Source organism: Scardinius erythrophthalmus, assembly GCF_964197995.2.
Source record: "Scardinius erythrophthalmus genome assembly, chromosome: 9".
Classification (NCBI taxonomy): domain Eukaryota; kingdom Metazoa; phylum Chordata; class Actinopteri; order Cypriniformes; family Leuciscidae; genus Scardinius; species Scardinius erythrophthalmus.
The window spans coordinates 17,654,380-17,675,957 of record NC_138229.1 but is presented as its reverse complement, the minus strand read 5'-3'; the positions used below and the strand labels follow the sequence as shown (position 1 = coordinate 17,675,957).

Sequence of the window (21,578 nt, the reverse complement as noted above, 5' to 3'; positions counted from 1 at the left end):
GGGTGCTTTTAACCATATGTAGCATGTCTTTCTCTGGAGGGTTTGTACTGTACTAATGCTATTGGAATTTGGATCCCTCCAGAGTAATACCCTATTGTGTTGGTCGTGCTCTGACAAAATGCTGTAGTCAAGAAAGAATTACTAGGTTCAAAGCTCAACAAGAAAGGATGCACACAGTAATAAAATTGAACACCATTCACTTGGGTTTTATTGTAGTATGTGTTGTCAGTGAATCATTCTGATTAGATTACATAGGCCTATGTGTGTTTAGTGAAAACCACTATGCATTTGCTGTGTTTTTGCTTGTTATATCTTGGAATTGACCTAGAATCATAAATAATGGTGTGCCATCCATGAAGAGATGAGTAAATTTGCTTTAATCTAACACAAACCTGCTGACAGCCTCCTGTCATTCGATAAGATCAACCAATGTGTTGGCTGATGGTTTTTCGTGTTTGTGTGAGATCCGATTTTATCAAACATGGCTGAATGTTGATAATAAAATCTGGTTCCCCTGGTATAGTTTCCAAACCCATGGCGCTGTTTAGCTACAGCTCTTTTATTAAGAAACCTAAGCGCTCAATAAGTGAACTGCAGAATCCTTTTTAATAACACCAGTAAAACTTTATGGTTGTACTGTTTTGCTTTTTCTCATTGCGGCTGCACTTTTACAGAGAGTGAAGTAATGCTGTTTTGAAAATATACTGTAATGACAGTGTCTTTTTTGTTATTGAGCAAGCTGTTTGTGCTACAGATATAAATAATACCATATTGTTGGTGGTACTTTATATTGTACATAAATTGAGTTATGATATTAATCTGACATTTAAACAGCCAATGCCCGACAAACTTTATTTAATTTATTTTTTTATTTTTCTAAGCACAGCATAGTGGTGAATTTGAAATGGGTGAACGCCACAATTTTTTTTTTTTTTTAATATGTTCAATTAACCGTATGTACTTTCATTGGTTATCCTCAGAGGTGGGTAATCCACTCTGATTTCATTAGAGGTAATTTCTCGTCTGCGCCCACATGAAAAAGCCCAGTGTGCAGTGTACCTCTCTCATACTGACTCATCTGCTCCTCTCTAGGGCTCTCTTCTTCATACTCTGAGGTGAGGCTGCAAGTGGGCGTCTTCTACGTGCCTGTGATCTTTCCTGCTCGGCTGACACCCTTGCCTGCTCCATATTCAATACTCGCTCTAAGTGAGAGTTGCTTTGGTGCTGGCATGAGCCAGACCTCTTTGGCAGGATTCAGGCGAGTTGGCCTTGCCAGGCATAGTTGGCTGTGTGTGTCTGGTTCTCAGAAGGTTGCTAGTATTCTAGTCTGGCTCTGATTCCTTGTTCTCACAGGACTTAGTGTTTATTTTTGCCTGCCCTACTAGTCAGCTACCTGTATGTTTTGTGTGTATGTGAATGCGTGTATGTTTATTTGCAAGTTCATTTGAGTGCATTGCACACAGTACATGCATATAACACCAAAACTCTCTGAAGCAGCATCCAATGCTATCTCCTCTGCTCTTGCTGTGAAACAATCTGCTGAGATTTCATATTTTATTTGATGATTTTAATGCACAGATCAGGCAAGCCTGACAATTATATTTTGGTGGAATTGTCTTGAATAGATCTCAAGGTTTGCTGGATTATTATATTCATTAATGTGTGACTTGTATTTGTTTTCCTGGCCTTGACTTTTAGACTTAATTCAAGCACTCAGAATATACTATTAATCACATAAGACTCTGCGTCACTTGCTCTTCCTCTGTCTGTATTGTGATGCTGTATAGCCTATATATGGACGAGAGGAAATCTAATCTGTGTACACAAACCGCTTTGAAACTGGCAATAATTGTTAAATATTACACTGTTTGACTGCTAGTCACACCTTGGATGTAAACTGTCATTCCAAATGTTATCTGTCATGGTACTTATGGTCATGTTGCATATAAACTGCGGTTTGGGTTAATCATAATGTAATTTGGTGACTGGATACTTTAAAAATATGTAATATTATATTATATATTTTCACTGTGCTTTTCAGTACCTTTCTCTCCTTTTTCAAATTACCCAAAATGGAGTTATTTGTCATTTTATATGTTTGTCATGGAAAGGGACAAAAGCTAGCATATGTGATATTATTTACTGAAAGTGCTTATCTTTCCGCTCTACAATAAAAGTATGGTAGTGGCTTTTCTTTATTTATCATGTACTTCTTTAATGAATGAGGTTATCTATGAAAGTATGTTTAGTATTTATGTTATCAAGGTTAATTTAACCTTTAACTTGACCTTTTAGTATAGGGCATCAACATTAACCATTAAGTTCATAGCATTTCTTCTTTTTTTTATTGAAAGTAGACCCAGATACTGTGAACATGATCACAAAGCAGATTTAGAAAAAGTGTAGACTAGTAAATAGATTCTGGCAAAATCACACAAAATATTGTGTAGATTTTAATCATTATTTTCTTCTTCTTTTTTAAAATCTTACTACTTAAGCTTGAATCTTGAGAGACCTCTCAAAACCATTTTTTTGCTATTAAAAAATTACGATGAAGAAAGTGAAATGAAACTGCTGTGGGTCTTTAAATGGCAGATAGAAACTATGCTAGTAGTTGACAGGTTGTATTTCCTGTGTAAGATCACTGTGCAACATCTGCCCTCTCTTTGAGATATTGAGCCTATTTCCAGCCACTCATAAAAGAGTGGTGAAATGACGGAATAACAACTCCACTTTATTTCTTAATTTTTCTTAAGTTACATGAGCAGAACCCTGTGAGAACAACTAAATGAAATCTGCTTATGACAATAGTTAATGTTTTTTTTTTTTTTTTTTTTTTTGTAGGATGAGAGAAAAATATTGAGAATGTAGACCCACAAAGAGTCATCTTCATCTTCAAAATGGAGCTTGTTCTTTTTCCTGAACAAGTTTGAGTCTGAGGTAAATAACCCACACAGTAGTGCTGTCATGAACCTACACTATTTTTGTTTGAGGAAAAAATGGACATCTCGTCATAGAAAGTTATTCTCTGTTGAGTGTTCAATTACAAGAAAACCCAGGTCCCTTGGCAGAGAGTTAAGAAACAGTGAAAGTGTGAAGCAGCATAGATGAACGATGGACTCGCTGGGGTTTAGTTCTTCTTCAAAAATACCCAGCGTTTCCTGTGCTCTCCTTCACACATCTAAAACCTCAGCACACGAGCAATTCTGAGAACTGTCATCACATTCTCTTTATAAGGAATTAACCCCTCTGACACCAAAATAACGCCTAGGGGTTTCCTTATTGAGTTCTAACACAGTGCTAATTAGAAAACTGAAAGCGTCATAAAAGGTCACATCTAGCTGGTCTTAAGGAAGCCCTATTTAATTAGACTTAGGGTAATGATTTAGGGTCATGTCCACCATAATCTGATCAGGCACTTTCTTAGGGTGTGTTCATGCAGGATGCATTGTTGTGTTCAAAAACAACCTGACAGGAAGCATAACAATGTAACCGAATGCAGGGGTCTTACATTTTTATTTTTTGGTTAATTTTAATGTCATTAACACGTCATTATAAAATACAATGCATGTGTGTTGTGAGATGCTGAAAGACAACTGAAGATGCAAAATATGTCACATGCAACTGACCTTTATTTATATAGCGCTTTATACAATACAGATTGTTGTGATAAAAATAACGATTCGATGCAAAAAGAATTCAATTCTGCTGTAGAGCAACTCCAAAAAAGGCAATCGTAAACAGTCATTATTCAGTTAAATTTCGGCATTTTGGCTCAATAACTGGGTAAAGTACATCAATTATGAAATGAGTTCAATTCAGCTGCAGTTCAGCAGAAGACAGTAAAGTTTATTTCTTATCCAATACTCACAGTTCAGCCAAATCAGTAATATTGCTGAAAATTAAGTCAAGTCAAGTCACCTTCATTTATATAGCGCTTTTAACAATATGGATTGTTTCAAAGCAGCTTTACAGTGATAATAGGAAATTTCTGTAACAGATTGTTTAGGCTTTACAACAGCTCTAGGATAAAGTTATTGTCCAGCTAAAGTTAGTTTTGATTGATTGATTCACTTCCGTTGCGAAGATCATTAGTTATTAACTTAGGGGCCGCTAACACAACACCGTTCTAACAGGAAAACCCTTAACACTTTTTTTTGTTGCGTCTGTGTAGCCATGCGACTATGCAAGCCAGAGGTGAACAAAAGGCGAATAAGAAAAATATATATATTTTAAAGAAGTATAAAGTTAATGCTGGTATCATTTTAAAAAATGTTTAACAGTCTATTGTTATAGCTATCTAATGGCATTTTTATGTTTATTGCTTGCAAATTGTAAAGATTTTAAGTTTTTTAATAAAATATGTATCAAAATATTTAGTTGTTTGTTTCTTTTTGGAGTCATAAATTTATTTTAGGGTGCGTTCACACATGTAGTTCGGTTCACTTGGTTCGTCCTGGTCTGTTTAGCGTTCACATTGGCATTTTTAACACTGAACCTAAAGATAACCTAAAGGCACAGGGATATGTTCACAACCTGACTGTTCAGCTTTTATGACGTATATTTCGCGAGTGAACTTACCGAACATCCATTTTTATTTCAGTTAACGAAAATGTTTTTTGTTACGGATGATAATACCACTTGCCCTTTGCTTAAAAGGGGACAAATTTAGAAACAAAATTCTCTGAGTTTCCGTGTGCTAACAGTCATGGAAAATATTAAAGTTAAAATAAATATAACCTTATAGACCCCATTAACTGACTAATCGACCCTTCTGACCCATCCATAGTGTGACAGAACAGAACAGTGGATGGTTTGTGCTTCGTTGGAAGATAAAAACACTGTTCCCCACCCAGATATGAACAGTAATGAGCGGCAGAGATAGGTGAGACAAGAGTTTTGTACGGATTGGTGTTGGAGTTATCTCGCCAACAGAAAGCACTTCCCTTTCTGATAGAGCTGACAGGTCTGTAGTAATCTCAGTCTGACTGAGCCACTGGGTATACAGTCATGACTCTTTCCTGAGAAGCCAATCTCAGTGCTCCTTCTGCATTGACAAACCCAAATGCCAGCAAACACACTTGTTATCACTCGGCTCATGCAGGAATCTGTTGGGAAATAACGGGCTGATGTTAAGAAATAACCAAAAGTCCCTACTTTGTCGAGGCTTAGAGTGATGATGTGTTTTTGAGAGTTGGATTATTTGCGTATAAATGGCGTCCTTGTTGAACAAGACGGATCCTCATACTCTATTGTACTTAAGTGCTAAAGTGATGTGACACTGTCAATAAAGGTATCAATCATTTTAAAAGTTCTTGAACATTGCTTTATGTACCTAGTGAAATTTTGAGATCTTGTACGCTTTCCACTTCCATTCCCACATGATCACTGTGTTAAACTGTTATTTGACCTATAAGGGTCATCAGTCATTCTGCCTGCCTGATTTTCTGCCAGTTTTGTTGATGTTCATCTGCTCCATAGATGACTGGGAAGGACAAATTGAGCTGTCCTCTGCACAACCAAGGACAAAAGACAAGGTCACATTCCTTCTCAAGTTTAGACACAGCATCAACAGTGTTGGGGGAATAAGAAGTAGTGTACAGTATTATAAATAAGGGCTGGAAACTGAAAACAACAAACTGGACATTGAAAAAGTTATACTACACCATACACAATTCCTGAAATCAAAGGTTGATTCTGAAAGTTTCCATTCAAAGTATTTTAATCAAGGTTAATGGAAACGGGAGGAGTATTTGTCAGTCGTTGTTCCACAGCCTTTTTTGACAAAGGAAAGTTTTGTTTTACCATGAAACATGAAATGAGATGTTAAGCAGAATATGCAAGCTGCTTTTGTTTTTGGCATGGTGAATTATGGCCCGTTCACTTTTAATAATCATTCTAAATCTATGCAAATAGGTGTGTAAAATAGTCACCACACTCACCACAGCTACAGTGATAACGACACAAAGGATGAATGATAAAAACTTTGACAGACAATCAGAATCCACCTGATTTTAAACAGCTTGAGTATTTAATGCGGCAGACACCATAACTGCTGCGTGCTTATAATAAGCAGAACATTATCGTCAGTTGGTGTGGATGCTATGCTAATATAATTATCATCGTAATAGTTATCGTTATAGTTATCTTTATAAATATCGTGATGTTCCACCAAACATCAACTTTTATTTTTCGCAGAATAAAGAAAATACAGTCCTTTTAATTCACTAAAAGTGTGACCACTTTCACATCAACTTTTACTGTAATGTTCTGCGATGACGTGCCTGCGCAAGAAGACTAAACATGGATTCCATCTTTAGTAGAAACCACCTCTGCTCTCACAGTGTCCATTGGAAACAAAAAAGTCAATATTATGATAGGAGGATGTGTTTGGGTGTCGGGGTTTGGATGTGGTCAGTCCTCTGTTGTTATTTGCTCGCTGTGGGAAATCACTCTTGCGACGGACATGGCTCTACGAGCTGTGGTTTCTGCTGCATAGGAGCAACAGAGTTATGTAATAACTCATAATTCACTTATCACTAATAAATGAAATTCCTGTTTTGTTGGAATGCTAAGAAGGTCTAGTACTTTCCTTGACAGTCGCAATGACCTTGCTTGTCTGAAAGAATGTTTAAAAAATGACATAAGCCACAAAATTGTTAACATTTATGAAGCGCTTGTCAGCACATACAGACTTTGGAAAAACTGAAAAGGCAGAAAAAAAAAACAGAGTAAAAGAAAGAGAAGCACATGGTGGGAGAATAAGGGAGTAGAAAGAGAGAAATTTTTGGATCGCACCTCCCTCGCTAACTCGTTCCTGTCACAGCTTTCCACCCATTGTGGATTGTTGTTATGGGAACAACCGAAAATCGCTTATGGAAGCGATAACAACAGCGTGTGTGGTTGTGAATTATGTGAATTTTAATGATGTAAGACGATCTATTGTGCACCATGAACATTTGAGGGATTTTTATGGAGCCTGATATATTTTCCAGCTCAAAATCTTACTTGATTTGGCTGAAGTTGAAGGCCTTAATTCAATAATAAAGATAAATTACTGCAGTGTCTGAGATGTAGTGATCCATAACTATATAGGCTACAGTTTTTAAGCTGCTGAATCCATGCGAATCCCCCCCTCTGACGTAATTCAACTGAGAGCATGAGTCTGAAGGACGCTGAAGCTGAGAATCTGAAGTCTTCTGTAGGGAAATCTCTTGCTTACTGTGAAACTTGAGCAACAGTGTCTGCACTACAGCTGTGCCGTAATGTACTATAAAATATTCTGTGGTGGTGGAGCATTTCAGGTCGGGGCTGTGATTAGCGCACAAACGTGGAGTAATGTTTCAAGGCCGAAATGAAAATAAACAGACGATCAGGATCAGTTGCTGTCTTTTTTTTTAACACAGACTCAGCTAACCAGACGCTGCGGTCGATTGGACTTTCTGGACATTCTTTCAAATGACAGAGTTGAGTTGTAGGAAAAATATCTCTAGGAAAAACCTTAAATACTGAGCGCACTCTCCTCTTCAGGAGAATGTTTATTCCTCCAGTTGCTTCTTTTTCCACTTCTCTTTCTGCTGCTCTCTCCTTTTAAATAGAACAGACTGTATTGCAGATGAGGACAGTATTTGCTGAATCTAAATTATAAAGGTGTTCAGACTGGCTGAGATCTTCGCTGGCTTTGTTGACAGCTGTTTGGTCACAGATGTCAGAACAATGTCATTAAATGGTCTGATTTGTTGTATTCATGAATGAGACTAATGTGAGTGGTTTTGTTTGTACATCTGTTAGAATTCCTTCATTAGTTGTGATGTGCCCTTTTGTGATGTTGTTAAACAAGCAGAGAGCGTCTCAATAAAAAGGCGTATTGTAATGGTTGTGATAATTCCATCTGTTGGCCTTAAGCCAGAGAACTCCATCTTCTTAATTGAATTTCTCTCATCTGCTAAATGAATGAATGAAATTCATTTTTTTTCCATATTGTCAGGCATATCCTCTTTAAGCATGTACTGTAAATATATATATGTGACATTACAATTTAAAGATTAAAAGCTCATTTACACCAGCCTTTACCCTAATTTGGATTATATTTATGCACTTTCTTTAAAGCTGTCTGATATTTTTTTCTGCTGTCTGACTGTAATCACATAAAGTGCGGCTGGTCATCCATCATTGCTAAATTACTTGATTTAGTATTAGGGAATACAGGCTTTTTTTTTTTTTTTTTTTTACTCAATCGTGTTTACAGGTCACGTTGTACTTTCAGGTCATACACACACACGATTACTTATTTTTTAGAATCCAGATGATGTATCAGTCGCTCTCCCTGCCAGTGAGGAATACGGTAAAAAGGCCATCATGTGCGATAAGAGCTGGACTGCCTGACCTGCAGAGGACTGGACTGAAAGTGAAGCGCAGTTAGGCAGTATTAGGAAGGACACATGAGGCTCTTACCTGGGAACACCATCCCGCTGAAGTCATTGAGTCACGCTGACATCAACCGAACTCAAATCATAGGAGTGATGTCACCCGAGATGTTAAATACTGAATGTCACATACTGCTCTCAAAAGAAGATTGCATTCATGTGAATTATTGGTAAGATATAATGGTTGTAAAAGCTTAAGCAGGAGTCTTCAGAAAGGGGTAAACTAAATATTTTTGGATAACAAATGTTTGTATGTTAAGCACATTAACTTGAATCAAAATCTAAATTTAAGAAGCTAACTTGTCCCTTTAAATATATTAAAATATATAAAAAGTGTGATATTCATCCATATAAATATAACAATTAAAAAAATATGTCTATATCAATATGATATCATTATGTATAAATAGATTTTTATACACTATGTATCAAGGGTCCCTGCTCTGTTTCTCTAAGGGGTTTTTGGAATGAAAATGTTTTTAAGCGCAGTACTGTATGCACCGTTTAACCCCAGAGTGACCTCACTGTATTACTGTATTAACATGCATATTAATCTGTGAATGCATTTAAAAGTATATGATAATGTAAGGATGATAATGCCCTTATGTTTTAATGATTAGGTGAATGCAGATCTGTAATGAGATGGTTTAAGTGCGGGACTAGCGTTACTCCTCTTGGGCTGAGGATTTTCTCGTGGATCCTCGGTAAAGCCCAGGTTAATGGAATTGCTTCAGATCCGGTGTTGGGGATTGAGAAGCCTCTGTTTAGATTAATGTGAGAGTCGGGGATGACGGGAGAGCAGGATGCTGCCAGTGCTCTCTAATAACACTGTGAGGGGTCGGGGTCGACGGAGGGCACGCCCAATCTGGCTAGACTGTTTCGTCAGTGGATCCTCTCATAATCCTCTTTCTTAGACTGCCACCGTGACCATGTGACCGCCTCGGTAACAGAAACCATAAATCTGCGGCAGCTAAAGGGATTTCTAAATTGTAAACAAACTAGCATACATAATGAAATAAATGCAGATCCACTGATTTCAGTGCGTGTTTCTGTTTTTATTCCTTATTGGCAATCACAAACTTAAGTTTTGAAGATAAGCTAAATAAAATAAAAGCTTTTCAGGTTTTCTAGGAAGGCATTATGCAAATTTGAAGAACAGTTCTCAAAATATTTCCACCCTCCTGTTCAAGTGTCATGTGCTTCCTCTTACAGTGAAGAGACTGTGTATCGGTTATCCGTACCCTCTGTTGGAGGTTTCAAATTTGTCTCGCACCTCTATCATGCGATATTGTTGTACTCCATGGTTAAATGCAGTATTACAGGTTAAACATCCTTTGAGGTGTTCCCGGATGAAACCGGCACATGCAACCTGTGTGTATTTGTTTTCATGACATGCACATAATGCAAAAAGGTAAGCTGTTGTGTGAACATTTCTTAATTCTGTACAGTTGTATCCTGCATCTGAACTCATTTAACTATCACATCCTCTGGTTTTCCAGCCCATTCTTTTGTTTTTTTACTCTTATCACTTTTTTCCTTTGCTTTCTATCCCCCCTTACTTAATACTCTCTGTTCTTTATCTAAGGGCAGCAGGCCAGACACACGTGTACCAGCGCTCTGAAGAAGGCCAGTTCAGTGGAAACTAGCGAGCAAACACTCCGAAAAGGACACACGCTCTCTCAATGTCAGCAAATATTTAGTCACAACTTCAAAGGGAAGTTACACTCGTTTGAAACTGAGGATTGAGCTCAAGTTGGGCACTATTAGAGCAGGTGGAATGCGTAAAGTTTGTAGTTTAAGAACAATGTGATGATGGCCATATATTCTGGTCTCTTTGGCTAATAATGATGTACAGTTTTTGCTTTATTTCATAAGGCCAACGTGGCAACATATTTTTGGAGGCAAGGTCCCGCTGTTCTAATGGCTTAGAGAAATGGACTAATGAGGGCCCTGAAGTGAATGTGGTGCATTGATAAAGTTTAATTAGAAAGATGGATTGTCACTTAAGCATTTATAGCTACTGTTCAGCTCTTTCTGTTCCCGAAGTGTTCTGAAATCACCCCTCTAGATCAGCCTCTGTGGAGTGTGGACAACAGTTTTTCGTGGGTTACAAGTATCATAAATATTGAATGGTGAAATACAGGGCTTGGTTAGTAGAGAACAGTGCACAGAGCACATTAATTGGGGTGTAGTAGGTCAGTTTGTATGCATTATTTGTCTTGCTGTACATTTAAGTTTTGAAGTTTTGGCTTTTAAACAACGAGTTCTTCCAAAAATCACAGTATTTACAGATACATGGATATAATATAATATAATATAATGTATGCGGATGAGACAAAGGAGGTCTCAGTACAGAGAAAAATGATTTTATAGATTTATGTAATATAAAATATTATATTTGTACCTATACTTGTACATAAATTTAATGTTTTTGTTAAATATTTTACCATTTGAAAATGTGGGTTCTGTAAAAAAAATTTTTTTGAAAGAAATTAACTATGCATTTATATGAAAGCTTGTTTCCGCCACTGAATAATAAATAAATAATAATAATTGCGACTTTTTATCTCACAATTCTGACTTTTTTTCTGACAATTGCGATATATCAAGTCAGAATTGTGACTTTTTTTCTCAGAAGTGCGAGATATGAAGTCAGAATTGTGAGAAATAAAGTCGCAATTCTGAGAAATAAAGTTGCAATTGGGAGATATAAAGTCAGAATTGCACGATATAAAGTCGCAATTGCATGTTATAAAGTCAGAATTGTGAGAGATAAACTATTCTGTGGTAATAAAAAAGAAAAGTCTTTTTCCTTAGAATTGGACTTTATATCTCATAATTGTGAGTTTATATCTCACAATTCTGAGAAAAGATGTCAGAATTGCAAGGATATAAAGTCTTTATATCCATCAAAGAATGAACTATATAAAGTCCATCAAAGAATCCTATAAAAAAAGGTGTGGTTTCCACAAAATTTTTAATCAATTGTTTTCAACATTAATTGATTTTTTTTTTCTTAAGCATCAAATCAGCATATTATAATGATTTCTGAAGGATGCTTTAATGATGCTGAAAATACAGCTTTGCATCACAGAAATTACATTTTAAAATATATTAAAATAGAAAACCTTTTTAAATTGTAATAATATTTCACTATATTATTGTTTAATATTATACCACGGTCTGACTGAATACTCTATTCTGATTGACTTGGAACTGTGCATTAAACGGTTTAATGTCCAGGTAGTTCCAAGTCAGTTTAATCAAATTCTATATTAATGCGCTGCTTTCATTGAAGCACACACACACATAACTCGCACACAGAGGTCAGATATTTCTCTGCGCGCACAGAAACATTCAGGAGCACAGACACTTTTTATCAACGCTGCTCCGTTTATTAATAGCTTCACTACTGAATCACTACATTATATTTCTCAGCAACGAGGGGGGAACATCGCTGGTTTTGAAGTAAGTAAACTCACAGCTTTGTTGAGAGAGACACTGCGCAGATGCAGGTAATACACACGCATCTCTCTCTCTCTCTCTCTCTCTCTCTCTCTCTCTCTCTCTCTCTCTCTCTCTCTGTCTATCACTCTCAATAATTAATTCAAATAAATGTAATTAATTCAAATAAATGATATTAATTCAAAGAAATGTATTCTTACTGCACTACTTTATCTCTGTTTCTGATTTAAAGCGGGTAGAATGCGAGTCGTTACAGAAATAATCATAATTTTTACCCTTTCGGTCAAATATTGCACTGCAAACATCAATAACAGCTTTAAAGGAACACTCCACCGTTTTTTGAAATAGGGCTTATTCACCTTCTTTCCTACATTTAGATAGGTGGGCAAATGCATTTTTGTCTCAGTGCATGCATTGTTTTAGTTTGACAGGGTCGGCGCTAGCTTAGCTTAGCATAATGAATGGAATCCTTTGTTGCCAGCTAGCATGTCCTGAGTAAAAGTAATATAAAAAAAAAAACCCCACCTAATTACTTCTTGTGGCCTGTGTATTCACAACGAGTACAAATAGCAATGCAGATTAACACTAGGCGATTTCCTATGCAGATATTGACTTTGGACTATATTAGGGGGAAGCACAGGCGAAGCACTGCTACTTGGGCGCAGAGATATCACGCCCAAGTAGCAGTGCTTCGCCTGTGCTTCCCCCTAATATAGTCCTTAATATATAAGTCAATATCTGCCTAGGAAATCGCCTAGTGTTGATCTGCATCGCTATTTGTACTCGTTGTGAATACGCAGGCCACAAGAAGTAATGGTGGAGTGTTCCTTTAAGTCGTCAATGCTGGCAAATGACCATGGAATAAGCGGGATAATTCACTGCTAGCTGTTCAATAATAATTTGAACGATTCGCTTTGAGTGGTTCTTTGCCTCCACGTCGTGCATTAAAATCGTTTAATGCACAGCTGGATTATCCTGTATATACTGTAATTCAATAGAAGAACAATTAGTGCAAGATGTATCCATTTACATTTCAGGAAAACTGAACTTTGCACAAAAAAAAAAATTATCATGTTTCTTTCTGAGGCAATACATTGCAAAATGTTTGCAATCCATTATCAAGATTTTGCTGAATGAGGGTTCATCACGGGGTTAACAGGGTGCCGGTAGAGTCATGACTTTGTCCTTTTTTTTTTTTCTTGGCATGCAGCCTTGATCCCTCTGGATTGCTTGACATTGCATCATTTATCTGTTCCTGTGTATTTAGTGTAGTGAATGTGCGTCAGAGTGAGGGAGAACACGGTAATCCCCTTCTGCCACGTGGGATATGAACAAAGACTCCACTTTGGCCCAAACTTTCTCTCTTTTGCCTTGCAGCACAAGTGGTCCCGCCGCGCTCGACTGCCGACAGTCACACTCCGTCTTCTCTCGCTGCATACCTTCCCGTGGAGATTGGCTCACTTTGTTTCCGCAAAGATGAATGTCTCTTTGAACCGCTTGTGGCATTTGAGTGAACTGCAGTTATATTACAGGTTCCAACCCTGTGGTGATTCATCGAGTAGGAACTATGGAGGAATTTGCTTCATCACAGAGCATGTAGGCTACACTGTTCAGATATTCCTGTGTAAACAACATTCATTTTATGTGACCAACACGAGTATGAAAATGATGTCTCTTGAGAGAGATCTATGTACTGATTCTCAGTTTATTATGTCCAGCCATCATCTTAGCTTCACTTTTTCACCTTTGTCTTTTAATAGAGGTTTGTATGAATAATGTATGCCACATTGCTTCGCCGTCATTAAAGGTGACCTTGGTTAATTATTGATCGGGTCATATGATTACAGACCTGACCTCTGTATGTTCTCGTCTAGCGCTCGGCTCAGTTTTCATATCCACGCTCTTTTTTTTTTTTCTTTTTTTTTTATTCCTGGAGACCCTCGTATGATGAATTACTGTCTATTATTACTGCTGGGGGAGTGTTGGCGCCTTTACAGAGAAGTACAATTTAAAATTACAAATGTAACCTCCACAATACAAGGGGTAATGTACAGTCAGTTGGTCATTTTCAGTACATAAACCTTGACAGGGTGATCAGGTTGAACCCCTGTAGGGGTTTATTTCGTAACAGTGACCGGCTGGCTCTAAAATGTCCTGCTTATTGCACTGCTACTAGACAAATAAATACATGGACTTGAAATATTGTTGTGAGTTTTTATTATGTTATTATGTGGGAAGAAAGAGACCATTGATCGAAGATACATTAAACTAGCGCAGCTATATAGGAAATCATAATACAGTTTAGCTATTATTCAAACATATTTGACCACTGAATATTAGAATCAGGCACTGTAAAACAGAATCAGGTAATGGGTTCTGTCAGAATGGACTCTGTATCTGACATGCAGACTGATGACCTGGTTAATGTCGTTATATCGAATGAAAAGGATGGTAGGACTGTCACCTTGACCTTTCGGAGGCATTCCCTAGTCACCATAGCCCTTTGGCCTGAATGTTTTAATAAACCCTCATGAAATGAAACCTTAATATGTTGTGTGCTGACTCAACAGCAGTGGCTCGGGTCACTCCGAGTTTGACTATTCTGGTCCTGGCTGAGGTTAAGTCGGGTCAGGAATGAGGCACCTGTCACTTGTATATAATTTGCCAGAGAATGATGAATGTGGCTGTAATGGCTAAACCCTGATGTGGACCGGTACAGAATTAGCCCCCATGATGAGTAGTAATGACCTCATGATTTACAATAGCGGTTTGCCTAGTGTTAGTGTGCTTCCTTGGGCTTTGCCGGCCTGTAAAGTTCACACAGTGGTCAAACCGCAGAACCTCAACCCCTGTTAAAGCACTTGTCACTGAAGTTAGCAGCAGAGGGATGTTTTTACATCTCTCTCAGTCCACATATCTGGAGTGTAGTGAAGGCAGTGAGAAAGTGCTGACAGTCTGAGGCTCACTGCCTCTCTGGGGTGACCAGACGGCTCCTGATGACTCAGCGCCAATCACTGTCCTCCTCCCCTCGCTCCACAACGTCGGTCTGCATTTAGAGAAACTCAATGAAAACAGGTTGAAGCAGATAAACACTCTTCAAAGAGCATTCACCCTATTTTTTCTTGTGTACATTTTTTTTGTATAATTGAAAAAATATGTAATGTTATAATTCTACTTTTATATAAAGTGTTTACTTTGTATTCTTTTTATATAATTCAGAAATGTCATATTTAATATATATTTAATACATTTTTATATATATTAAAATATTATTTGATTAATTACTTAACTATGTGTAATTTAATTTATTAAAAAGTTGAATATACTAAAGTATATTAAATTCATATGTACTTTTAGAAATCTCATTTTTAATAGAAATAAAAAACAATGTACACAATATAAAAAGTAGAAATATAATAAAACAATTAGATAACTGAAATATTGTTAATTTTTCTCATTGTTTATTATTATATTTACTTTTTATGTTTTCTTAAATTTGATATTTTATTTGATTATATAATGTATTCTTTAATTCTTTAATATAATAATTGATAAAACTGAATTGTCATATTGGTTATTTTATATTATTTTATTATATTTTAGTATTTAAAAATAGAAATTAATTAAATTAAGTATATTGTATAAAACTAAATACCAAATATTCAATTATCTCATTGTTTAACTTTTTGTTAACGTTGTTTGTTTGTGTATGTTTCCTGTAGAGCATGATACGCGTTCATGGGTTCAATTCACATATCAGAAACTGATTAAATGAATACCTTGAATTCAGATGCAAGTGCTTTGGATAAAAGTGTCTTCCAAATGAATTAATGTAAATGTATGTTGTAGTCAAATTTAGAGAAAGAACATGATCAAAGTGTTGGTTTTGCATAGATCACCATTCAATACGTGTAGATCAAAGTGTATAGATTGTAGATACAAAGTACATGGTAGGTTAATGACTTTCTGATTGGGATTTTCCTTCAAGCTGCTTCATAGAATCACAAGAACAGTGCCAAGATCCTGTGTGAGATCAATACCAGCTTAACAGGTCATTGTTCGTTGGCCACTAGTTGATTTTTTTTTTTTTTTTTTTTTTTTTTTTTTTTTTATAATCATCAGCACAGAGCATTAACTAATAAAAACCCCAATACCCTGTTAGGATGCAGTGATGTTCAAGAAGAATGAAAGGTCACCTTTTTATTTTTATTTTTTCCATAGAGTGCAAAGCCTTGAATTGCTCCTGAGGCTTTTGCTGACTGAATACTAATATATTTAACATAGAGGTCATGCAGTCATTTATATTCAATTCAACAGTGACTCTTTGCGGAGGAAGAAAACTGATCGATAGCACTATAAACCCCCTGAACCGGTGTGGCGTGTTTCAGGGAGAAAAAGGTCCTTTTTATGTCTTATGGAGGTCTTTAGGACACAATGAGGTGACTGTTGTCAGATGGGCTCTTACATCCCCATGAGATCAGTAAGGAGGATTTATTAGCCCTGCTTTGAGGACAGCAGCACACTAACTGGTTCACTGTTCTGAAGGTCATTTTATTCCTCCAGCCCTCAGATTTGTGTGCAGATCAGCTAAATAAAAATGCAGCATGGCCACAGCGCTGTAAAATCAGCATAGTTTCTCTATATTAACCTGGTTGCCCCCCCCCCCCCCCCCCAAAATGACTGGTCACTACGTGGTATAAATCCACTGGGACTTAAAACTCCAGCTTCTAAGCCCCTTTGGCCCCCAAAGCCCATCATTTATCTAACATGTCTGGGAGGATGTGGAGCACCTGAGCCAGTTAGTCAGGATGTGATGGATCACTGTACCTTCTGCCTCAGCTGTTTCCTGCTGATGCTCTCCCAGATTCCTCCCCCCTCTCTGTTTTCTTTTCTCTCACCAGTCTCCCCATCTCTTCCTATCTCTCCATCTCCCCGGTATTCCTACACCCAGCTGGGACCAGCTCCTCCATCAAACCCAATTGTCTTTGCGAGCTGACAGTTCCCTGCACACACCCGCAGTTGACCTGCTCTTTATTTGTGTTGCCTAAAATTGTTCAGCTGTCAGTGTATCTGTGCTACTGTAGCGAGGTATGGAGGATTTACTTTATCAAAGTCACTTGTAACATCTCAGCGCTGTTCGAGTCTGCCACCAGACATTTTTCTGCATTAACACGTTTGATGCTTCTCTGATGTGTATACCCTCCTCAGTTTCTCTGGACAACTAAAAATACCTTTCCCACACAGGTAAAATAATGAACTGATGCCAATGTTGTTTCCATCACATAATTCATTAAATATACAGATATTTTTATACATGAAAGCATTTGGGATATGTTTGAACCCTTAACCAATTCTTCTTTTATTGTTTTGAATTTGTTAAAATTTTGATTTCTCTTTTTTATTTTTAAGCATTGATGTTTTTCTATATACAATGCCTTGCAAAAGTATTCATACCCCTTAATTTTTTCACCTTTTTCCATATGCTAAAATGCTTTAAATTACTTTTTTCACATCATCTACACTAACCCATAATAAAAAATTAAAAACAAAGATTTGTGACAACTTTGCAAATGAATTAAAAAAGAAAAACTGAAATAATTACATTGCATTACAAGTACATGTAAGGAGATTTTGTATTTGTATTATTTTTCCACATGTTCCTATGGTATACTGGAACACATTGATAAACATTTCATATGATTTTAAAGGCTTTTATTGGCAAACAATATTCAATATGCAAAGAGTCAATATTTACAGTGTTGACCCTTCTTTATAACTCCATTCTGGGCCAATTCCTGACTGATGGAGATCCATTCATGTCTTATTAGTGCTCAGTTTATCACAATTTGGGTTTCTGCTTGTCCACCCATCTTTCGAGGTTTGACCACAGGTTCTCAATGGGATTAAAATTCAGGGTATTTGCCTGACCACAGATCCAAAATTTCAATGTAATGATCTCCGAGCCACTTCACTATCACTCTTGACTTGTGACACGGTGCTCCATCATGCTGGAAAATGCACAGATCATCACAAAATTGCTCCTGGAAGTTGCTCTTGCAGGTTTTGATACCGTTCTTTATTTCTAGTGGTGTTTTTGGGCAGAATTGTGATAAAGCCCACTCCCCTGGATGAAAAGCAACTCCACATAAGGCTGGTCTCAGGATGCTTCCCAGCTCTTCACTGGTGGTGAGACGATTTCTTCACCGACTCTTCAATAGGAGACGGTCCTGCCGCTTGCTGGACACTCTGGGATGTCCTGAAGACTTCTTCACTACAGTTGAACCTCTCTCCTTGAAGCTCTTGATGATTTGGTAAATGGGTCGTTCAGGTGCGATATTCTTTGCATCACATAAAAGTGTTGATGGCTGCACGTCTTTCTTTGGATGTAACCATTGCTAAGAAAAGAACACAATGATTGGAAGCACTTCTTTCCTCCTTTTATAGCACTCAGTCTGTTCTTATAATCCAGTCAGAACGATATTGACTTGTACTCGTTCACATTTTGCTGTGCGCTGATGATATTATTAGTGAAATTATGTTAGCTGGTCATTTTGTGCCAGGGCCAAAAAACTGTGAAATTTGTCAATGGATCTTTTTGCAATTATTTAAAATGCTTCTGATTACTCTGCACAATAATCTAGAACCAATGCGAAACTGAAGCGGATGGATGATTGGTTGGACGGTCGGTTGGACAGACATTTTCAGTGATGCCCTTTAGTTTGAACGGAAGAGTTTGTTGTGTTATGTGTTGATGGACAGAAGGTAGCATGAAGAAGCCAGCCCGTTCTCATCCTAGGGCGTCATATATTGACGCTTTTGACATTTCGTCTACATCGAACGCACATGGCACCCATTAGCGTCAATATGAGACGCAGATAGAAATGGTCCAGAAGGCGCCTCCTATAGCGGTCTAACCGTAACCCTACACCAGACCTAAATCTAACCATAACCGAACAAAGCTCTGTGCGTCTCATATTGACGCTAAAGGGTGCCATGTGCGCTCGATATAGACGAAATGTCAAAAGCGTCAGTATATGACGCCCAAGGATGAGAATGCGTTGGAAGAAGCAGCATGAATGAACAGCTCAGCAACTGTAGACAGATATAGCATGTAATAGACTATTCTAAACACATAATGTTCCATACCTTCTCTGATCGCTGTATAAACCATGATTCCTCCTGATGGCTTTTGACTTTAGTTCAGCCACATTCTAATGACTCCCTTGGAGGTTTTTTAACACTTGCAAGTCACATTTTAATTAGCACACTGAATAAATTTGGTGAAACTGCCTATTAACATCTGTGGTAGAACCAAATTAAAGTTCTATGCCAATTTGTAGCACATGATTGGGTTTTACATTAGGTGTTTTAGGTAAAAAAGAATCAAAGAAATGCAAAAATAGGGAGTAAAGCACTCCAATTTTGAACATTTTACATGGGCTGTCAGCAATCCGATAAACACTCTCTACTGGGGCATATGGCAGTTGGACTGATAAATGCAGTTCAGCTGATTAAAATCTGCTGTTCCTTGTGCATCAAAAAATCCTATGTTTCCATTCAGATAGAGATTTGGCCCACTTAGAAAGACGTTATTTCTCCGTTTCTAAAGCTGTCCTGTTCACAGCCACTAAGCAGGTGCGCGTCAGCTGGACTTTCCCTGTTCTGCAGCCAAGACAAGGATAACAAATGGCTTGGGGGCAGTTGGAAAGAGAGAGTGAGAGAGAGAGAGAGATAGGGAAAGAAAGAAGTAAAACAAGAAAGCGTCACAATTCTTTCCCAAAAGGTCCTCATTAGGAGCAGAGAGGCATGTGAGGGAGTCAGCTGCTGGGGTGATAAAGGCAGCTGGAGGGATCCAGGAAAAAGCAGCACAGAGAGGCCTGTGTGAGACTGGACCCCAGCCAAACCCAGAGGCCCTCACTCGCATTATATAACCCTACAGTGGAAAGAAAACACAGCAACAGTACAGCTAGACGATATATGACCAGGAAAAGGGTATGCTTTGAATTATAAACAGCCCATTTAGTGAAAGGGGCAAAAGTGCTTTTTGCCCCAAGAAAGTTGTAAAACAAAGACGAGAATGGCTTTGATTATTGTGGCCTGTGATGTTGTCCTAAATGAGATTTTTCCATATAGTGAATGTTTTGTGTCCTTGCTCATTGAAAGGGTTTTAAATAATGTTCTTCTTCTAACATTATAAACACAAATGTCCATACTTTGACATAGTATTTGACCAAGTTCCCATTTGATTGTTGCTGAACTTGCCTTGAATTTGACGTGAAGGATATTTGCTTCACTCTGGCCTTGACAGTGAGTTTAGGGACAGTGAAGCAAGGACAGGTTAAATTGTTGCCTGGATACCAGGGTTTTGCAACATTCAGAATTGAATTGAGAATGCCTTTAAAATTCTAATTCAATTTCTGGATTTGATTTGAGGTAGCAAACATGATATAGATAGATATTATGCCTTTCATGTGTAAATTATGTGAGCTTATTTCCTCCATTATACTAAAAGATCTGAAAAAGCCCATACGTTTTCCCGCCCATAGACCCCTGCCTCGAAGAAATCAGGACAGAAGTGGACAAAAGAGACTCTGGAAAAGGAATCTGTCTGTAAACAGGGCCATAGATAGATAGACAGACACAGTCTTACACAGTCCATTTTCTTGCATCAGATGCTCAACAGCCTTTTGAACTCGTCCCTTCATAATAGACCTATAGCTCTCAATAAACACTGAGCATTTGGGAAAAAAAGGAGGGATTTGCATGCAAATTTAAGGTGACATTTCTGCTGAGCACATTCAGCCAGCCATAGAATGACAATAGCAGGATTAGCATTAGCACCCACCCCCACGTCACATCTCGCTCTGTCGGAATGCTGCGCTCATCAGTTATCCAGCATCAGTCCACAGGCATGTCCAGGCACGTCCCATGCCATTACGGACCCTAGTATGAAAAAAAAACTTACTTTGGGTCCCATGAGATGAAATTCCAAATGGAATGTGATGTTCAGTCACATGTAGGAGGCATTCAAATTCTACACGCTTTCCCTGTCTTTCATCTCTGAAATGGTTGCCCACAGGTTCATGTGGAAGTGCCTTTGAGAGCTTTTTGAGACCACGAGGCAGTGGCAATACCTATTTGTTTATAAGCTTTTACCTTGAATACTTGAATAATCCAACTAATCTTATTCCTGATATTTGTATAAGCTATGTAAACATCATGAAGAGAGTGTAGTGTTTTACATTGTTTTAAAAATCAAATACAGTGCCTTCCAGTGTTGTTATTATTATTTAATTGTTGTGTGTGTGTGTGTGTGTGTGTGTGTGTGTGTGTGTGTGTGTGTGTGTGTGTGTGTGTGTGTGTGTGTGTGTGTGTGTGTGTGTGTGTGTGTGTGTGTGTGTGTGTGTGTGATTCTGCTCGGTATAGATTTGTCTGGAAGCTGCAGCCCTTTGCAGAAGCTGTGATCATCTGGGCTAGCTTGTCATCAATCAGACATCAGTTCACAGACCTATAGTGACAGATAAAATCTCTCCCTTCCCTGTGGAGCTGAGACAGGCGTTCTCTCCCAGAGGCAACACAGCGGAGGTTTTCAGATCTGTATTAGCACATTTCTCCTGATTTTCTCTCAGGTTATTTTTGGGAAAGACTTTTTGCACACTGCCACAAACACTGGCTTTCAAGACCTGG

General features: G+C 37.8%; 1 long non-coding RNA gene across 7 annotated transcripts in view; it reads left to right on the top strand.

The window, feature by feature from the left end:
* Positions 1 to 21,578, top strand: part of LOC308695285 — a 96,311-nt gene that overhangs the window by 31,350 nt on the left and 43,383 nt on the right. For 2 of the 7 annotated variants that reach the window (XR_014030683.1, XR_014030684.1), the window contains one exon: positions 13,269 to 14,088. The exons of 1 other annotated variant lie outside the window; for it this stretch is intronic. This is a non-coding gene — a long non-coding RNA (uncharacterized lncRNA). Of the gene's footprint in view, positions 1 to 1,092; positions 2,202 to 2,844; positions 2,941 to 4,789; positions 5,308 to 13,268; positions 14,089 to 21,578 lie in introns of those variants that run through there. 4 more of the 7 variants (XR_014030685.1, XR_014030686.1, XR_014030687.1 and 1 more) reach the window with 4 other exon arrangements.